Source organism: Phacochoerus africanus, chromosome 1, assembly GCF_016906955.1.
Source record: "Phacochoerus africanus isolate WHEZ1 chromosome 1, ROS_Pafr_v1, whole genome shotgun sequence".
NCBI classification, from domain to species: domain Eukaryota; kingdom Metazoa; phylum Chordata; class Mammalia; order Artiodactyla; family Suidae; genus Phacochoerus; species Phacochoerus africanus.
Genome location: NC_062544.1, coordinates 232,450,529 through 232,471,436, shown reverse-complemented (window position 1 = coordinate 232,471,436; position 20,908 = coordinate 232,450,529). Strand labels below are relative to the sequence as shown.

Here is a 20,908-nt window from a genome sequence, read left to right as displayed (position 1 = left end):
ATACGTTGGATATTGTTAGGTTTACATTAGCCTTATCAACTATGTCTCTCTTCCTGTCCCAATTCCCATCATCTTTAGCAAGAGTTAGATGACCCAAGTTTAAGGTGGTGATGAGCCAGAGGTGGACAGAGTTGAATCTTCAACTCTGTTTTGCTCGGGGTGGGGGGGGAACCCTTTAAAATAAATAGAATAAAAGTATTATTTGAGATCTCATATTGGAAATGCAAAAGAAATTTCCCCCCTAATACTATCTGTTCTCTCCTCTACCTCTATTTATCTGATGTACTGTTCTCAGTTCTGTGTCAAATTAGCACATATTTAAAATACTCGGTAAGCACAGTAAAATGGTTGTTCTGGGAGTTGCTGTTGTGGCTCAGCAGAAAAAGAATCTGACTAGCGTCCATGAGGACTCAGGTTTGATCCCTGGCCTTGCTCAGTGGGCTGAGGATCTGGTGTTGGCAGTGAGCTGTGGTATAGGCCAGTGGTTATAGCTCTGATTTGACCTCTAACCTCCTTATGTTGTGAGTGTGGCCCTAAAAAGACAAAAAAAAAAAAAAGGGTTGCTTTGGAGAAGTGGCCAAGATGACAGAGCAGGAGGACCATGAGCTCCCCTCCTCCCATGGGCACACTAAAATTACAGCTATCTACAGAGAACTATTGCTCAGAAAGATTGGAAGACTAGCATAAAAGATCTTCTACAACTAAAAATACAAAAAAGAAACCACAATGAGACAGGTAGGAGGGACTGAGATATGATAGAGTCAAGACCTATACCCCAGAGAAGGGGTGGTGACCTGCAAATGGGAGGATAATTATAGTTGCAGAAGTTATCCCCAAGGAGCTGGGAGTCCAAGCCCCACTTCAGGCTCCTCAGCCTGGGGATCCTCCCCCAGGGAGATGAGCCACCAGAACACTGGCTTTTAAAGCCAGCAGGACTTGCATTCCAGGAACCTAGATTGCTGTGAGAAATAGAGACTCTACTCTTAAAGGGCACTTAGAAAATCTCACACACTCTGAGACCCATGGCAGAAGTGGTAATTTGAAAGTAGTCTGAGTCAGACCCACTTGCTGATTTTGGAGAGCCTCCCACAGAGGCAGGAAGAGACTGGGACTTTCCCCGGGGACATAGACCCTGGCAGCAGCCATTCTTGGGAGCTTGCTGTGCTACAAGGACACGAATGCTGGGAGGTGCCATTTTGGATTCTCCCTCTGGCCTATTAGTACTGGGACCTAGCCCCGCCCACTAGTAGGTCTGCTGCTCCAGTACTGGGATGCTTCAGGCTACCACCCACCAGCAGCACAGCTATTTTAAGAGTATCTGAGCCCACAAGCTGTCCTAGGACCAAGTTCTGTCCACCAGTGAGCTGGCAATAGCCCCAGGACCCCCTGGTCCTCAGCCCCATCTACTGCCAGGACACTGTAATCAGAGACCCTCACTCCTACCTCTGCCCACTAGTGGGTCAGCATTAGACAAAGACCCAGCCTCACACCAGTGGGTGGGCACTAGCTCCAGGACCACTGCAACCCCACAGCCTGCCTTATCAGGACCAGGCCCACCTACCAGTAGGACAGTCCCAGCCCTGTACCTCCCCCGACCCCCGCCCTGGACATGCATACCAGCGCTGAGATATCCTGGACCCTCAGTCAGCTACCCTGGGATCCAGCCTAACTCACCAGCAGCTCATATCAACTTTGAGATAACCTGGGCCCCATAGCCAACAGTGTCAAGAACCAGCCCTGCCCACCAGCAAGCCAGTGCTAGACCTGGGTCTCCTGACCCCACAGCCGCCTACCCTGGAACCCAGCTGGGACCTCCTGAGGCTCCTCAGCCAGCCACCTTGTGACCTGACCCTACCCACCAGTAGCTGACATCCTCCAAATAACAACCAAACCAAACTGGCAGCCACCCAAACTAAGGGCCAGGCGCACCTACCAGACTACCCACAGTAGTCAGCCAGCCACAGCAGAAGGACCTATGCAGCCCACATAGTGGGCACCCCAGAGCTCTGGTGACCAGGGGGAAGTGTGCTGCTGGGACACATAGGACATCTCCTACAAGAGGCCACTTCTCCAAGGTTGGGAAAGCTAAACTAGCTTCACCAAATACTGTAATTTCCAAATACATAGAGATAAAAGTAGAATATTAGGCAAAGAGGTGCAGTGAAATGTGTTCAAAGCAAAGAAACAGGGAGTTCCCATTGCGGCTCAGTGTATTACAAATGGACTAGTATCCATGAGGCTGCAGGTTGATCCCTGGCCTAGCTCAGTGGGTTAAGGATCTGGAGTTGATATGGCTGTGGCATAGGCTGGCACCTGTGACTCCAGTTCACCCTCAGCCTGGGAACTTCTGTATGCTGCAGGTGTGGCCCTGAAAAGCAAAACAAAAAACAAAAGAACAAACTGAAACCCCATAAGAAGAAGTAAGTGAAGTAGAGAAAGGCAGTCTACTTGACAGAGAATTCAGGGTGGTTATTGTAAAGACGATCAAAGGACTTGGGAGAAGAATGGAGAGCAAGACGTGAGAAGTTTTTAATGAAGAGATTATATAAAGAGTAACCAAATAGAGATGAAGAATGCAATAACTGAACTGAAAAAGACACTAGAAGGAAGCAATGGTAGACTAAAAGATACACTGGAAGATAGTTGTGTTTACTGAAACTGAATAGAACAAAGAATGAAGAGAAATGAGGGCAGTTTAAAAGACTTCTGGGACAATGAGCTTACTAACATCCATATTATAGGGGGCTTCAGGAGGAGAAGACAGAGAGAAAGGGGCAGAGAGTATATTGAAGACATAATAGCTGAAAACTTCCCTAACCTGGGGAAAAAAAAACAGACATCCAGGTTCAGAAAACACAGAACCCCAAATAGGATCAACCCAAAGTTGACCACACTAAGACACAATGTAATTAAAATGGTAAAAATTGAAGAGAGAATATTAAAAGCAACAAGTTACATATAAGGGAACTTCCATAAGACTGTCTGCTAACTTTTTAGCAGAAACTCTGCAGGCTATAAGGGAGTGGCACAATATATTTATAGTGATGAAAAAACAAACACACAAGAATACTCTACCTGGCAAGGCTTTCATTCAGATTTGATGGAGAGTTCAAAAGTTTTACAGACAAGCAAAAGCCAACAGTTCATCACCACCAAACTAGCTTAGTAAGAAATGTTAGACCTCCAAAAAGAAAAGGTCACGACTAGAAACAAGAAAATTACAAAAGGAAAAAGCTCATGGGTTAAGGCAAATAGAGAGTAAAGACAGTAAGTCAACCACATACAAAGTTGGTAAGAAGGTTAAATGACAAAAGGAGTAAAATAACCTATATCTATAATAATTAAGATATACAAAACCAAAAAATGTAAAATATATCAAAACAGTAGGAGTTTCCTTTGTGGCTCAGAGGGTTAAGAACCTGACATAGTGTCCATGACGATGTGGGTTCGATCCCTGATCTTACTCAGTGGGTTAAGGATCCAACATTGCCGAAAAGGTGCAGTGTAGGTTGCAGATGTGGCTCAGATCCAGCGTTGCTCTGGCTGTGGTGTAAGCTTGCAGTTGGAGCTCTGATTGACCCCTAGCCTGGGAACTTCTGTATGCTGCTGTTGTGGGCATACAGGAAAAAAAAAAAAATGACAGTAAATATTGGGTGAGAGTAACAGTGTATGAACTTAAGAAATCAGCAACTTAAAATAATAATATATATATATATATAGATTGCTATATATAAATCTTATGGTAACCACAAATCAAGTATGTATACTAGATACTCATACAAAAAAAAGAAGAGAATCCAAACATAGCACTAAAGTTAGTCAGATCACAAGGGAAGAGGGCAAAAGAAGAAGAAAGGGCAAAAAAAAGTAACTACAAAAAACCCCCTAAAATCAACAAAATGGCAGTAAGTACATAACCTATTAATAATTACCTTAAGTATAGATGGACTGTGTGTTTCATTCTATAGACGTAAAGTGGCTGAATGGAACATTAGCCATAAAAAAAGATCGAAATCTTGACATTTGCAACGACGTGGATGGACCTTGAAGGTATTTATTACAATAAGTAAATCATGTTAGTAAAATACGGCTATTACTATCTGTAACAGTAACTCAGTATGTAAAGAAGATGCTCTTTAAAAATTATATTCAGGGAGTTCCCATTGTGGCGCAGCGGAAACGAATCCCACTAGGAACCATGAGGTCGTGGGTTCGATCCATGGCCTCACTCAGTGGGTTAAGGATCCGGCATTGCCGTGAGCTGTGGTGTAGGTCGCAGTCACGGCTCATATCTGATGTTGCTGTGGCTGTGGCATAGGCTGGCGGCTATAGCTCTGATTCGACCCTTAGCCTGGGAACCTCCATATGCCTCAGGTGCGGCCCTAAAAGAAGACAAACAAACAAAAAAAAAGAAAAATTACATTCAGGCTGTTATCAGAAAGACAAGGAATAAGTGTTGGAGAGAATGTGGATTAAAGGAAACCCATGTATGCTCTTGGTACGAATATAAATTGATGAAACCATTATGGCAAATAATATGGAGAGTCCTCAAAAATTTAATGCAGAACTACCATATGATCCAGCTATTTATCCAAAGAAAACACTAATTCAAAGAGATATAAGCACCATGGGTTTATTGTAACATTATTTACAATAGCCAAGGTATGGAAACAACTTAAGTGGTCATCTGTGGATGAACGGGTAAAGAAGATCTTTCTCTCTCTCTCTCTCTCTCTCTCTCTCTCTCTCTCTCTCTCACACACACACACACACATACACAAATACTTTGCAGCTAAAAAGAAAGTGAAATCTTGCTATTCTTTGTAACATGGTTATCTAAAGGGTATTATGCTAAGTGAAATAAGTCAGAGAAGGAAATACTGTGTGATTTCACGTATATGTGGAACCTAAAAAAGTAAACAAATAATAAAACAGAAACAAAGCAATAACTACAGAGAACAGATTTGTGGATACCAGAGTGGAATGTGGTTAGAGGTTGGGGTTATGGTGAAATTGGTGGAGGAGATTAACTGCATGGGATGGATGGTAACTAGACTTACTGTGGTGACCACTTTGTAGTATATACAAATATTGCTTTATAATTTTGCACACCTGAGGTTTGCATGATGTTATATACCAGTTTTCCTGCAATAAAAAATTATATTCAGAGTAGCCTTCATGTTATTATATTTTACTTTAGTTCTTCAAAATTTTGTTGTTTTTCCAGAAATATGTATGGTAACTCGCACTAAAGCAAAAACACTGTATTCCCAGCTATTCCATGATTTTTTTTCTTCCTCCTAAGTATAAGGAAAAAAAAAAAGTAATTTCAGGCATGGAGAATGAATTGTGTGTCGCTGTCCTCTTAAATATAATGGCATACATAACAAATTTCAAGACATTGGAATTGCTCTTAGAATTGGTTTTAGAAATCATATTAACATCATCCAGTTTTTCAGTGTTTTTGCTGAAACCTGAAACTCCTCTTTATAGGAAATGTAAATTGAAAGAGGAATCGGTGTTATAGGATACAGATTGAAAATTTAAACATCTTGACTTACTGAATGTTATGATGTGCCAAAAATTTTGAATAAATTCATTGAAATTAGGATTTGAAATAAAGTAAAATAAATCAGTTCTCCCTTTCATTTCTTTTCAGGAGGTTTTATGTGTGTGGTCCACTATTTTTATGTCCTTTTTCTTTCATTACAACAAAACTGCAAACCATTCTACTTTCTTTTCTCCTCTCTCTTCAGGTACTAGTAATAATATAGCTTCTCATACCTGTTGTTTGTTTTGTGTGCTTTGCCCGGATTCATGTTTCACAACCATTTCTTACCCAACCATTGTGTCTGGAAGATGGAATAAGCTGATTGGCTGAGCCTGGGTTATATTTCTGTCCTTATAGCTTGGGTAGATTTAGGTCAGTCCCACTCTAGACACATGACCTGTGAGCAAGAATGAGTGTTTTCCCCCAAATCAGAGTGTGTTTACTGGAAAATGGAAGATACACCTATACTGGACAGGAAAGTCCAGTACAGAAAATGGTACTTTTGTGCCTGATTAATCTCCCATGTAAATAAAGCATCTACAGTAAGTTTCCTTTTTAAAAAGTGAGAAGATCTGATTTTCTTAATTATAAAAAAAGTTAAAATTTCAAAGTACTTATTAGCAATATCGAGAACCATGGCTCTTAACAGATGTTTGCAGGGCATACACCTTTCACCATTCACCTTGAGTCCTGTGTCATTGGTGGCCTCTGTGGTTGTATAACTGATCTCTGAGGGTCACTCTGTGGGAATAAGTGGCAAAGGATAAACCCTGTGTCTACCAATGGGAATACTTGGAGAATATTTCCTTTGATTTATTTGAATTGGCTTAATTTGAGCCAAATACTGTCTATTACTTTAAATATTAACTGCCATAGGAGCAGAGGCATTTATTGAGGATTAGTGAACAGTGGAGCACATATATGTACAGAGGTTGTCCTTGTAGGGCCTGTGCTTTAGGTTTAATGGAGGATGTAAATTTAATTGTTACTAGGTGTTTCTGGTGGGAGTGAGCATTTAAGGGAGAATTACTGTTTTTAAATTCTCAACTGGCATTGGCCTATTGTCCACTAGTCAGTATTTGATTTTAATATTCTTAGACTGAAGTAAAAAAATTAAAAATTAATAAACTTTACTTTTTAGAGCAGTTTTAGGTTCACAGCAAAACCGGGTGGAAAGTATGGAGTTCCCTTTTACTTCCTTCCACCTCCTTCCCCCCAAGTAAACAAACATTAACTTCTTACTCCAAGGTATTTGAGAGTATTTAAAAACACAAAGAAATATCTACAATGAAAAGGCTGTCTTTTTCTGCATTCAGAAGAGAAAGGGGAAAGTGTTCTAGAGCCAAGAAGCATTCTTTGACTTACCCTGAGAGTGAAAAGTTAGGTTCTTTTTTATGATCCCTTTCCAGCTGAGTTGCTACTATAGAAGACCAGAGGAAGAGTAGAAATCTGATGTAAGCTGGTTTGGAGCCTCCTGCTGTTCCAGGGATGGCAAACTGCAGATCAAACAGATTGATGCTGGTCCTGAAGAGCAGTGTGCTGTAAGGGCAATGAACACTCCATAGCAGGAGCCCTGGGTTCTGGCTTAGCTCTGTCTCCAGCTTGTTGTGTAGTCCAAGGGGGTGAATTGAGTGGGCTCTGCTTCCAGCATTCAGTGATTCCACAACTGATTAGCACATGTAGTGGGGTCTAACATCAGATCCTACATGGGCAGCTGTGTGCACTCATGGGGTGTTACCTAGCCCAGCCAACAAACCAGTTGAATGCCTTTTGTCTAGTCATTTAACCCTTTGGGGTCTGTCTTGGTTTCAGCTGTGGAAATGTGATTGGACTTCTCTTTCCCTCTAAAGAAAGTTTCTTGGATCTTTCTGCTTTAAAATAGCTAATTACCATATCGTATTGATTGTCCTAGGAATAACTGCTTTGTGAATAAATAACTTCAACTGGGAATGTATTGACACATTATTGTGGATCATTTTTGAGCAGACTCCTTAATGTCTTCATATCAGGAAAGTTCTTGCGGTTAACATACCTGGGGGAGGTTCTCACTGGATATACATTAGACATGACTGAAAGGGACAGGGACTCTTTCTGGACAGTACAGGTTTTTTGGTTTGTTTTTAAATAACACAATATAAATTTTAATGGGGATGTGCTTTTTAATATCACAGAATTTTTTATTATGTTTATGTTTATATTTCTTTAAATTGTCTTTGTGGGGTTTAATTAATAAGGAAAAATGGGGAAGCCTAGTGTCCTTGACTTCTCAGAATAGAATATTTTCCATTTAAAATTATGTAAATTGCTAATGAGTGACTTCCTTTTTTTTTTTTTTTAATCAAATGACTGCGGACTAAATTGTTTAAGTAAGGGTGTGATTTTCTGTACATTGTTAATTATTACTGATTAAAGGAGTCCTTTTTTACCTCAAAGGACAAGGTGGTCCTGAAGTTCCTCCAGTGGGTTTCATTCACAGAACTTTTCACTAAAGACACAGGCTAATTCTTCAAGTGCGTAGGCCAAGGTTTACTGGGGCTAACCCACAGTAATGCATAGGTGGGAAATCCCACAGGGCTGGGATTATCTTAACCTTATAATTTCCAGCTCAGTGGCTTGATAGAGCTAATGAATCTTCCCAAAGTACCTGGTGGTTCCCTGTTGGTGTTCCTCATATAGCTGCTGGCAAGCATGTTTTTATACTCTTCCTGGAAGTGAAACTCCTTCTGCCTTAAATGTGCAATTTCCCCTGCCTGAGAAGGTCAAAGGCATATTTATATAGTTCACAAGAGTATAAAAGAGGCATTCAGGGCCTCCCTGCCAAGCCATCTGACTGGACTAATGCCTACTCATTTTCCACCTCTACTTATGGAAACCGTAGAAATTCATAGTTCCACCATGGCCCCTGAAACAACAGTCTTAACGGCAAATGAGCATTATAATAAAATATCCATATTATCAAATCAGCTAATGGAGCTTGAAATTGGTAGGAATAAAAAGTGGTTGTTTAGACTGTCAGAATTAAATATAAGTTAAAACTACCTAAATTAAAACAAAATCTACCTTTTGAAAAACTAGCAATTCACTTAGTGTGGAAATGCTGAGACTATTCAAGGCAAACTTCAGCATGTTTACAATGTAACTTTTTATTAAATGCTTTTCTACCGCATAGTTTTAACGCTAGTGAGATTACTAACATTTATTAAGCACTTTCTATATGCCAAGCACTTTGTATTTATATTCTTATAATTTAAGGCAACTTTTAGAGGTGTAGGGATTAGTGCAGATGAGGAATGGAGGTTCCAAGTGTCTCAGAAAGTGGCCCATAATGGCAGGCTAGTAAGTAAACAGGGCCCCTGAGATTGGTATGCTTTGCAGAACACTGTGCTGCTAACCGTGCCCTGTTGTTTGAGACTATGGACTGAAAAAAAAAGGGCAAGTTGCATTACTTTCTCATTTGCCCACATTTCATATTCCACTTTCTAGTCTGAAGCCTGCATTCTTGACCAGATCTGCCTCTGGATCCCTCCCATCTTTCTTCTTGCCAGTACTGAACTTAGGCTCGGCCTCTGCTGTGCCTGTGACACCCTTCTCCATTCTCTTCACATCCCAATTTGCAGCTGGTGCTTCAGGTTCCAGCTATATTCGTCTTTCACATAAAGATTTCCCTCGTGTTATCAAACTTTTTGGGAATTCTTTGCTTACTGTTTTGACATTATATATTTCTGTCATTGTGTAATTTTGTGCATGTGTGTTTGCCGGTGTGTGTGTGTGTGTGTGTGTGTGTGTGTGTGTGTGTGCAATTACCCAACTAGATTGTCGGCTTCCAGAAAATAGCAACTCTTATAATACCTTTTGTAGTGTTATTACATAGTAGGTCATCAATAATTTCTCAAATCTGTGCTGTAGAGATGCATGTAGATAGATGGTAGGTAGTTTTTAAAGCATACTTTTATAACTGGTCAATTTTTAGTACTGAAGAGGAGAGGATTTCCAAATCTTTCATCTTGCTGTTTTAAGAGATCCATGTCTAACAATGAATGCCAAGAGTTTTCTCTCTCTTTCTGCTGGTATTTTCTAACATCTTTCTGGAAATTCCAAACAGATGGACAGATCTGTAATGATTTAATAGTTATTTTATTTTGCTGTTAGTATCATCTAGTGAACTTTTAAGACTTGTTTGCCTTTACTACTTGTTTAAGGTTTCTTAACTGAAAGGCTCTGGGTTATGAGGAAATGCAAGGTGGGGGTGGGAAGGTGATAAAGAGATACTTCAGATTTGCATTTTAAGAAATTTTCATTTTCAGTATAGCTGACACTTGTAATTTCTGTTAAAGATTGGTGCCTGGCCAGAAATGCCTGTGGTTTAAGCTTCAAGTATAAAGACAGGCAGGGTCTTTGATTTTAACAGGTGTTGTCTTTATTCATACTTCGTATTGTCACTGTCACAGTATGCAGTATGAATAAAGACAACTCTTTTGTTAAAAAGCTTATATGTTATATATCTTCCTGCATTTATCTTTGTCTACTTGAAGATAACTTATTCCAGCAAATGATTTAACTGGAGCTTATCATTTCTAGAAAAAACATCCTTCGCCCCTGGTGTACCACAGTGACCTGAGGTGTGGAATTTATGGGCCAAAATTGCATAATAGCTGGCATGCCTTTTCAGTACTATTTTGTAATGTACTGGTAGTCCTGTCGAGGAGATGAAAAGAATATTGAGTGCAGTGGGTTGGGTGGGGGATCTTATGCATACACAAGACAAGGGAAAGCTTTAGTTAAATCAGTGAGTCAAATGGTTTTCTGTTTATTTGTTTGTTTTTTACTGTAAATATGATATATTTACATAGAAGTAAGTGCTTAGTGTTTAAGTTTATAAACATTTAGGTTTTATTTATAAATATGTAGTGTATAAAAAGAGTGAATTGAGGAAAATAAAATAATTGTATTTATTTTAAAAAGTAGCTTTAAGACAGGAAAAAATTAAGACATCTACTTTGTAAGACTAGAATACATATTGTTGGGAAAATGACGAAGGCAGTGGAAGATTTAGTGAAAGAGTGGATGTTAAGACTTATTTGTGACCTGGGTTTGTTTTGACTCTCAGAGGTCATGCTGACTCTTAGATTAGAAATACAGCCTCTTTCACAGCGTAAACATAATTTAAAATAATAATTTAAAAGTTTGCTTTCTTGGGCTCTCCACTTTGTTTTCTTCAGGTGTAAAAAAGCATGAGTATTCTATTTTCAGGAAGATAAGGAAAGAATCTATTTCTTTTTCTAGCAGTTTGGCTGTTTTTCTTGTTGTTTCTGGCTCCATAAATGGAGAGGCATCTGTACCGTTCATTGTATTATGCCCAGCAAGTTTTTTTTTTTTCCATTTGAATGTAATTGTTCCTTAGCAAATAATTGCAGTCCAGAATGACTTTTTATTGAGCTTGATTGAATTAGGGTTATGTATGAAAATGAGTTAGTTAAAGCTTAATCTATTACCCAGAGAATTGATGAAAACATCAGAAAAGCAGTCATTCATGGGAATTAAATATTCTTCCATGTAAATGGGCAACATGGTTGCCTGGAGTCCCTTCTGTACTGACTAGGTTGTAGTGACATCAGGGTGCAAAACATAAAGTGTTGGCATGGAAGGGGATTTTGCCATGATGTGCCTTTGAATGTTATACTGGGCATTAACACTAATGAGGGAGCCTGCCTCATTGTAAAAAGTGGCACCTCACCTTTTTTAGTATAACAGGCTTTCAAAACATACTGTCTCAAGGGGTAATGTGTAAGCTGCCACCAAGCCAGTTGCTTTCGGGTATTGCAGTGGCTGTTTAGGCCAGCTCTTGAAGATGAGTTTTTCAAATGTCAAGTCAGATGCCCTGTTTGTGGTAAGAGGTAAATAATAGATAATTAAAAGTTAGCTCTCTCACCTGCCATGATCAAGTTTCTTGGAGGGAGTCCTGAGTCGGGCCAGATCAGGCCTGGCTAGTTGAGCATCCTGTGAGAGGCAGTGTCATGGAGGGGCAGGGTCAGGAATCCAAGAGCCTGTGGGGATGAGAGGGATGGTTAAGAGGAAGCCTTAGAGAACACAGGCAGGCATACGATGGCTTAGTTGAAAATCTCTCCTGGCTTTGGTCTAAGGGCATGTTCAGGTATTCTGCAGGGTTGTATTCACCCTTTAGACATTTCCTTTTCTTGCCTTCTGGCACCTCACACAGCCACCCATTTCTATCAAATCAAAATGCTCTGTGAAGTACTTGTAACTTAAATGCAGAACATCTTTTGCCAGAACTCCTTTTCTCAGGCTACCCATGTGGGCATTCGTAATAGCAATATAAAATTTGGAGCTTCCAAGTTTGGCTGCCAGAGAACTCAAAGGGAGTCTGTCTCAGGCAGGATCTTCAGTCCTGCAGTTGACCTCTGCTCTGTGGCTGACTCCCTGGCTTCCCCCTCCTAGTCAGTTATGTGCAACATGGTTTTTTAGTTATCCTGAGTTTTAAAACCTGTATTGGCTACAACAAGGTCAACCTCTTTCCTCTCGCTCCCCACTTTATCCGTAGATAGTTGCATCATAGGTGATAAAGTATTGAACAATAATCAAAATAAGGTATAGATATGGTCGATTGTTTAGTATATATCAGATTATAGAAACAAACAAATCTATAAGGGTACTTTAAAATTAATGAGAGTTTATTTTTGAGCTCCTAAAAGAACTTCTGCATATAGGATATATTAGCATATTTTATTTCCCGGATAGCATACACTCACTTCCTAAACTAAAAAGTAAGCAGGAGTTCTCAATGTGGCATAGCAGAAACAAATCCAAACAAATCCGAACCATGAGGTTGCGGGTTCGATCCTTGGTATCCCTCACTGGGTTAAGAATCCAGTGTTGCTGTGAACTGTGGTGTAGGTTGCAGACACAGCTCAGATCTTGCGTGGCTATGGCTGTGGCGTAGGAAGCCAGCTACAGCTCCAATTAGACCCCAAGCCTGGGAACCTCCATATGCTGCAGGTGTGGCCCTAAAAAGACAAAAAGACAAAAAATAAAAATAAAAAACAAAGTAAGCATATCTCGTAACTGTCAAAATTAAAGGTGGACCCTCTCCTGGTGTTGGCAGTACTAATTATATTTATTTTGTTTTTAGTTTATACCAATTTATTTACTTGACAGTTATTTACAGATATTTATCATACAACTTTTATTTTAGTGGTTTTTTTCTATACTGGCCTTTTTGGATTTATATGAAAAAAAAGTATGGAAATAAACATAAGAGATTGTGTATGTGGTTTTCTTAAAACAGCATTTTAATATTAAGTTGCCTAGTTTATGACAATCGACAGATTTTTATATCATTTATTTAATCAGTTTTTGGAATTGTACACATCCTTGGTAAAAGCATAGGCATTTAATTTGAAAGTATTCATATGTGTCCTTTGTAGTTTGCTTAAAAAATCTGGATTTATTCTTTCATCCATACCCTTATTTTAAAAATATGGATGAATGAGTAGTATCCTGTGTGAAGCCACGGGAGACCGTTTTCTTTATTGTTCCCAGCTATTATTTTCTTCAGTAGGACTGGGTGACAACTGAATCATCTAAGCCTAGTTAGGATTACTCAGATGAATCATTATGTGTTTTTGATATTTACTGTGTAAGCACCAATTCTTCCATATTATAGTGGCTGATTAGGGCAAAAAACTTTAGCCAAGCCATAAAATGACTAACAGTATGGCTAAAGCCAGGGAGTGGTACCCAGTTTCTGGAGTGTGTATAGTCTACTGATTGTAAAGAAATATATTGTCATAATATTCGAGGGGGGGGGGCAGGAAATTGTCTTTATTAGCTGAATGTGGATTTAGTATCACCATGAAGCATCTGGAAAACTAAATGAATGTCTCACATAGAAACTGAAATAACATGATTCTTAGAAATTATACAGTTGAGGTATATGTTTATATTTGCAATATTAATGTAAAGTATTCATTTAATTTTTACACTCTTGCTGATTTTCATTCTCTTATATTTATTTCATCACATAGAAAGTAATTTTTTGGTGACAGCTTTTCTCTATTTGTGTGTATTTTCCCACCCCCCACCCCCAAGGAAAACTATCTTGGCTTCATTCATTGTCTTTAAACCATATAAAAGATAAAATATAAAATATTAACATCTGAACTATAGCTTACTGGTTGGGTTGAGCCAAGTCATTTCAAATAATTTGGATTTAATCAGAATATGAATTTAATGCTATGTTTTTCCAGAGGATTCACCTGTAACTCTATACCTAATTGTAGTCAAAATGCCGAGAAATGATTGTGTGTAATTCTTTGTCTCTGTAACTTTAATTTCAGAATTCCCATGGAGTAATATTAGTGACTATCTTTTTGTTAAATTTGGCTATAAACTCTTTCGGTCTAAGTTAGTAGAGGGAAGTTTAATAATTTGTCTGATTTTGATTGGCTGTGAATTTGTCTTAATGATTACGACTGTTTTGCCAAAGGAGATTGGTTAAAGGAGAATAAGTGTCAGCTTTGTTTGAAAGGGCTTCCTGGCTCACCATTTTAACCACTTTGCTATGGGTCCTTCACAGAATCCTGCTGCATCACAGAAGCTGGAAGTTCTGATGTTCCATTGAAATCACAATGGAAAGTCTTGACTTGACTGGTAAGAACAGCACTGTAGGTGCATCTTTCTTACTTTACTTACCTGGAAGCAGTGAAGCAGTCAAGAGCTGTGTGTTATCAGAGCTGGTCTCAACTTTTTCCCATCTGATGGATTCACCTTCCATATTGATCAGGGAAGTGTGATAATTTTGTATTTTTTTCTTGTCAATTTCATTAGTATTTTTAAAGTGATATTTTAATCTCCATTATCAAGTAAGTTAAATTTTCCTTTTAAATCATGAATTTAAAAAAATTAACTATTTCAAAATCTCTGGTTCATTCCTCTGCAATAATGGGCTACTGTTAAAAAGACAGTTTATTAGGTCCTGAATATCTGGAGGATACATACCTAAATAAATATTACGTAGGACTCTTTGCCCAAAGCCTTTTTTTTTTTTTGTACTGCCTTTGGCTTTAATTGAAAAATGAATTAGTATCAAAGCATTATGGAGGGTTTTTTAAACTATTAAAAATAATAGAAGTGTGTATAGTAGCATCATGAAACTATTTTGAATATGAAAACCTCATAGTGAAAAAAAGTTGAGATTTTAAAATATCTATATGGCAAATTATAATTTCATGTGACTAAGAAACATACTATTCTTTTCTCTTGTACAGAAGTTATATTCAAAAGTTCTCCTTTGGGAATATTGTAAGATTAATTTTAATAATGATTACTTAAATGCATAGAGTTTTCTCAGTCCTGGAATACAATTGTGATTGCTTTATCGACATTTGAATACTTTATGGTGAACCGATGATTTATAAAACCAAGGAATTTGATATAAATTAAAATTAACAGAAATAGTAAATATTATTTGGTAATAAATTTCAGAACATGAACTTATTCTTCAGTTTCTCTATTCATTGAAAATTAATCTTAAATCTTTTCTGTTCTTAAGTATTTTTGATAGGTTTTTAAGTCTGTCTAGAATAGTTGTGTCTACCTTTTTGTTTTAGTAAATATATGACTGAATGTTGCCTTTATGAAACAAGCATACATATCAGTCTCTGAACCATTCTTCTGAATGTTACAGTCTAGGGTTATACACTTTATAAAAATAACTGCCATTTAGCTCGAAAGTGTGTTACTACACCCACAAAATCTTATTGCCATTGACAAGATTGGGATTTAGTTATTTTCCCTACTTTCTGTGCTGTCCTTTAAGGCTTAATTAAGTTAGAAATACAGATTCTGGTTTTAAAAATGCCAATTAAAGTACAGTTGATATAGTTTTATCGGGTCAGTGGAAGAGACTATAGAATGCTTGAATATTGATATCAAAATTTCAAATATATTTTTAATTACTAATCCTAAAGAGTATAGTGAGATTTAAAGAAAATTAAATTTGTGGCAATATTCTGGATTTTCTGAATATGAATACATATATAAAAAGTAAAACAGGAGGACATTTTATATTACCTCTTCAGAAAACTAAATCATTAATCGACAGTTACCTGGCAGTCTTGACCTAAGTAGCCTCTGAACTGTGATTTCTGAATGTTAATCAGGTTATTTCAATAAAATGTTTTATTGACTATAAGCAGAAATTGACAAAATGCTATTAAAATCTAAGTATATTTCTAGCATACGTATATGTTCATCTTAAATATAATATTAACTAATGGAAAATATGCTGTACAAAATCAGGAGTAAGAAAGCAAATCATGGAAGATGTTACCTAGCAAAATGATGCCAGGGTTCAGTAGATCTAGAAAACATGCTATAATAATATATGTCAGCTTTGGCAAAGTTATGTCTCATTACCCAGAGAGTTCCCAGATCTCAGTGGTTTATAGCGGTAAAATTTCTTTCTCTCTCATGTTCATGTGTCTGATGAATTTGCTATCACTCTACTCCATGTCCTCTTCATTTCTGGGCCAAAGCTGAAGGATGACCCCTTTGGGAAGTACCAGTTTTGTGGCAGAAAGAGAAAGGAATGATGGTAGAATCTGGGCTCTCAAAACTGCTGCTTGGAGGTGGCACATGTCATTATGTCTCGTATTTCATTGGCTAAATCATGTTACATGGCCAGCTCATGTCATAGGATAGAAATGGCCTTTTAAGAAGGTGAGGAGGCTGATAGGGAGGCACAGTGCATATTTTAAGTGTAATATCTGCATAATCCTAACTAGGGCTCTTCTAGACAGAATGCACCTAATATAATAAAACTTCCAAGAAGTCTTATAGTAAATGAATCTGTTTAACATGTAAAATTATTGACTGTGAATCCTCTTATTACATGGAACACAGTGAGTTTGATACCCTGTGACAATTTTTAACAAATGAGGAATTGATAAAATTCAAGAGTTTTTTAAAGTTTTAAAAGTTTTATCACGTTTCTCACTATGTGATAAATGGAAATATAGTATATATTAGGCTTACATTATTGTTTTATAAGTTATTTAAAAGTGAATGAAAATTATTGCAGACTGGACTGTGGTTTGCATAAAGAGTTGGGGGGAGAAATAATGATACTCATAATAACTTCTTTTGTATGTTTAATTGGTTGTAGAACTTTGACAGGTATTATTTAATTTGATATAGAAGAAGAGCATGAGAAAAATGGGTTCTTTGCTTTTTTCAATAGTAATACCATAATTTTACCATATAATGGTAACCAAATGCTTCTACTTAAGATCAATTTCAAGAATCATTCTAGAGAGAAAGAAAGAACGCAGACACTGTTGAGAGGTTAACAATCTCATCCCATGAGTTTTCTAGTGTACTTCACCTGGGGTCATATTCATTGTAGAGTGATTGTATTTTTCTCTCCTAAGCTTTCTAGAAAATTGCTGGGCACAGTGAACTCAACCAGTGTTGATTTGATTAATCCCACAGGTTTTATTAAACACTGCTACCAGACCTGTGTGAATTAAGATGATTTAAATATCTATAAGTATATAAACAAAGCCTTGATAGTTTATAGTTTCTTAAGACTAAGGAAAAGGAACATTCGTAGATGTCTATGGATTCGGAGAAATTTAGGCATAAATCCTGGTTCTGGCACTTTTTAATTGAGAGAATTTGGGTGATTATTTAACCTCTCTGAAATTTTGTTTTCTCTTCTTAATATTGAATAATGATCTCTACCTTGTGGAATTGGATAATTAAATGAGGGAATTATGTCAGGTGCCTGATACAGTGCCTCACACATTGGAAGCACTCAGGAAATGGTAGTTAAGAAAAATGTGATCAGGGTTCCAGAATGTTGAATGCATTATAAAATACCTTTGATAGACATCTGACAATATGTGCATGTCTAAAATGTATTTACATATTTGTATTTAAACACACACACACCTCTCTGAGAATTTTAAAAAAATGTCCCAGATATATAAGAACCTATGTATTCTTCTACAGTTCTATTGAAAATTAAAAATGACTTTATATCCTTGTCACCTAAAGGATGAATCCTGTAGAAATAAATATTAACCACCTATGATCTAATAACTCACTTCTTACCACCGAGAATGTAGAAGTCCTAGGGACAAAGTGATTGCCAAATGTGGACATATGGCCTTGACTCTTGAATATTAATGAAGTCAGCAACAAGAAAATAAAAAATCTCAAGGTACAAGAACAAGAGATAGTGTTGCCAAAATTTTCTTCCCCATATAGAGCAAGTACTACTTGGTTTCAAAAGAATCAACATTTCTATTTCAAGATTCTTATGCTCCCTATTTTCTCGTGAGGGTGAGATTATGTAGATTCCTCTGAGGACTTCTCTATTGACATTGTCCCCTCTCACTCAGAATCCGGCATAACAGAATGATATCTCTTAGGATTCAAAGCTTTATGCTCTTCCCAAATGACAGTTTAATTTAGAATAACACACACATATATAAATAATTTTTAGGTGAATTATTCAATGTGTTCCAAGCACTTCTTTTTATAAATGAGTCATTTTTGTAGCAGCTATCCATTACTTATTCAACTGGATTGCTGGTAGAGTCAAACTGTCTCAGAAATTGAAGCTTTTCATTTTTAGAGATTAAAGAGTCTGCTTGGGCTGCCATAACAAAATATCACGAACTGGGTGACTTAAACAACAGATATTTTTTCACAGTTCTGGGGGCTAAAAGTCCATGGTCAAGGTGCTGACAAATTCTGTTTCTGGGGAGGTTTCTCTTCCTGGCTTGTGGACAGTCGCCTTCTTGCTGTGTCCTTACATGACCTTTTCCCTGTGCCTATGAAGAAAGCATTCTCTGGTCTCTTCCTCTTCCTATAAGAACATTAGTGCTATCAGATAAAAGTCCCCACCCTAATAACCTTACCGACACTTACCTACTTCTAGGGTCTATTTTCCAAATAGTCACATTGGGCTTGGAGACGTCATCCTATGAAATTGAGGGTAACCAGTACAGTTCATAACAGAGCTAACTGTTTTTCTGTGCTGAAGAGTGAAGTGAAAGTTAAAAAAATAAATGTTTTCTATGTTCTTAACCTGTAAACAAGAAAAACTGTTTATTATAGTCATCCAAGAGTCTAAAAATATCTTTGGACCTTTGAGGTGGGAAACGTTTGAAATCACTGAATTTCTTCCAATTTGAAGTCACTGTACGAAAAAGAGCATCTTTGGAGTGAAGGAATCAAATCCAAGAGCTTGAAAATCAGAGTGTTTTGTGTGATGGAAGAATTATATCATTGTAAACATTGATTTCCATGTGTATTAGCTGTTATCTAGGAATGGAATGCATTTGAAAATTAGGTTGAGGAATAAGACAATTACTCCCTTTGAGTTATATCTGCTTCTGCTTACTATAATCAAGCCAGTTCACATTTTTCAAGGCAGTAGTCTTTTACTTTGTGATTCAGTTGTGAATTCAGCAGGGTAAATGGCATACTCTTAAAATTTTAGAAAACAGAAAGAATGTCTCTGAAATAAAACCAGCAGAAGCCACAGAGTCCTAAATCTGGTATATCTATCTGTTTATTTTCTTGGATCCCTTTCTTTTTTATCTCCATTTTCCTTTTCTCTTTCTGCTGATATCAGCTCTTAAGTTAGGAAATCATTGTTTGGAATTCTCAAGTAATGGTCTAAATGCAATTCTTTGAACATCTGTATAGTACTTCTTTCTACTAAAATGATAGAATATTAAATAAGCCATTTGATGAGTGTTCAGGATGTATGATAGGTAAATAGTACTGATATAGATTGAACTTTTAGTTTTACCTTTGAACTTTTAAAAATGTGTATTCTAGAATAGAACTAGAAAGATCTGGTGATTTGATGCCTATCTAAAGCAGAAAAAAACGCTCAGAAGGGAACAAACCTTTGAGACTTAATATACCTTTGCATAAAGTTATTTATTATTTATTTGTTTATTAATTTCTAAAGTCTATTTTGTCTATGAGTATTGCTGCTACTCCAGTTTTCTTTTGATTCCCATTTGCGTGGAATATTTTTTCCATCCTCTCACTTTCAATTGTATTATGTCCCTAGAAGTGAAGTGGGTCTGTTGAAGATAGCATATACATGGATCTTGTTTTTGTATCCATTTAGCCAGTCTGTGTCTTTTGATTGGAGCATTTAGTCCATTAACATTTAAGGTAATTATTGATATGTATGTTCTTATTGCCATTTTATTAATTGCTTTGGATTTATTTTTGTTGCTTTTTTTTTTTTCCTTCTTCTCTTGTTCTCTCCTCTTGTGGTTTGATGACTATCTTTAGTGTTGTATTTGTGTTGATTTTTCTTACTTGTTTGTGTTTGAATTGTAGATTTTTGGTTTGCAGCTATTCTGAAGTTTTGATATGAGTCTGTGTATGAAAGAGATTGTTTTAAGTTGTTCTCTTAATTGCAGGTGCATCTCAAGTGTCCTGCATTTGTACCCTCCTTTGCTCATGATTTCTGATTTTGGTGGCATAATTGTGTGTGGATGATTTCATACCTTTACCGTATATATACCTTTGTCATTTATGGTATTTTTGTCATTTGTGGTATTTTTGTTTCCTGTTGCAGCCTTTCCTTTTCTGCCTAGAGAAGTTCCTTTAGTATTTGTTGGAAGGCTGGTTTAGTGTTGCTGAATTCTCTTAGCTTTTGCTTATCTGTGAAGCTTCTGATTTCTCCTTCAAATCTGAATGAGAGCCTTGCTGGGTAAAGTAATCTTAGTTGGAGGTTTTTTTCTTTCATTACATTAAGTATATCATGCCACTTCCTTATGGCCTGCAGAGTTTCTGCTGAAAGACCTGCCAAAAACCTTATTGGGGTTCCCTTGTATGTTATTTGTTTCTTTTCCCTAGCTGTGTTCAATATTTTCTCTTTGTCTTTAATTTTGGTCAGTTTCATTAATATGTGTCTCGGGGTGTTCCTCCTTGGGTTTATTTTATATGGTACTCATTGTGCTTCCTGGATTTGAGTGAGTGGTTCCTTTCCCATGTTGGGGAAGTTCTTGGCTATTATCTCTTGGAATATTTTTTCTGTCCGCTTCTCTCTCTCTTCTCCTTCTGGAACCCCTATAATACAGATGTTGGTACCTTTAACATTGTCCCAGAGTTCTCTGAGACTCTCTTCATTTTTTTCAATCTTTTTTCTCTTTTCTGTTTTGCATCCGTAATTTCCACTAATCTGTCCTCCACCTCGCTTATTTGTTCTTCTGCCTCCTATATTCTGCTGTTAGCTACTTCTAGTGAATTTTTTATTTCAGTTGTTGTACTTGCATCTCTTCTTGTTTAAGTTTTGTATCT

General features: G+C 37.2%; 1 protein-coding gene across 1 annotated transcript in view; it reads left to right on the top strand.

The window, feature by feature from the left end:
• The window catches only part of LOC125111151 (glycine-rich protein 1-like), a 120,014-nt gene extending 105,790 nt beyond the window's left edge, over positions 1-14,224 (top strand). Inside the window, exon 4 of the mRNA XM_047752989.1 lies at positions 14,145-14,224. The gene's annotated coding sequence lies outside the window, so the exon portion shown is untranslated. The remainder of the gene's footprint in view (positions 1-14,144) is intronic.
• The last annotated feature ends 6,684 nt before the right edge of the window (positions 14,225-20,908 follow it).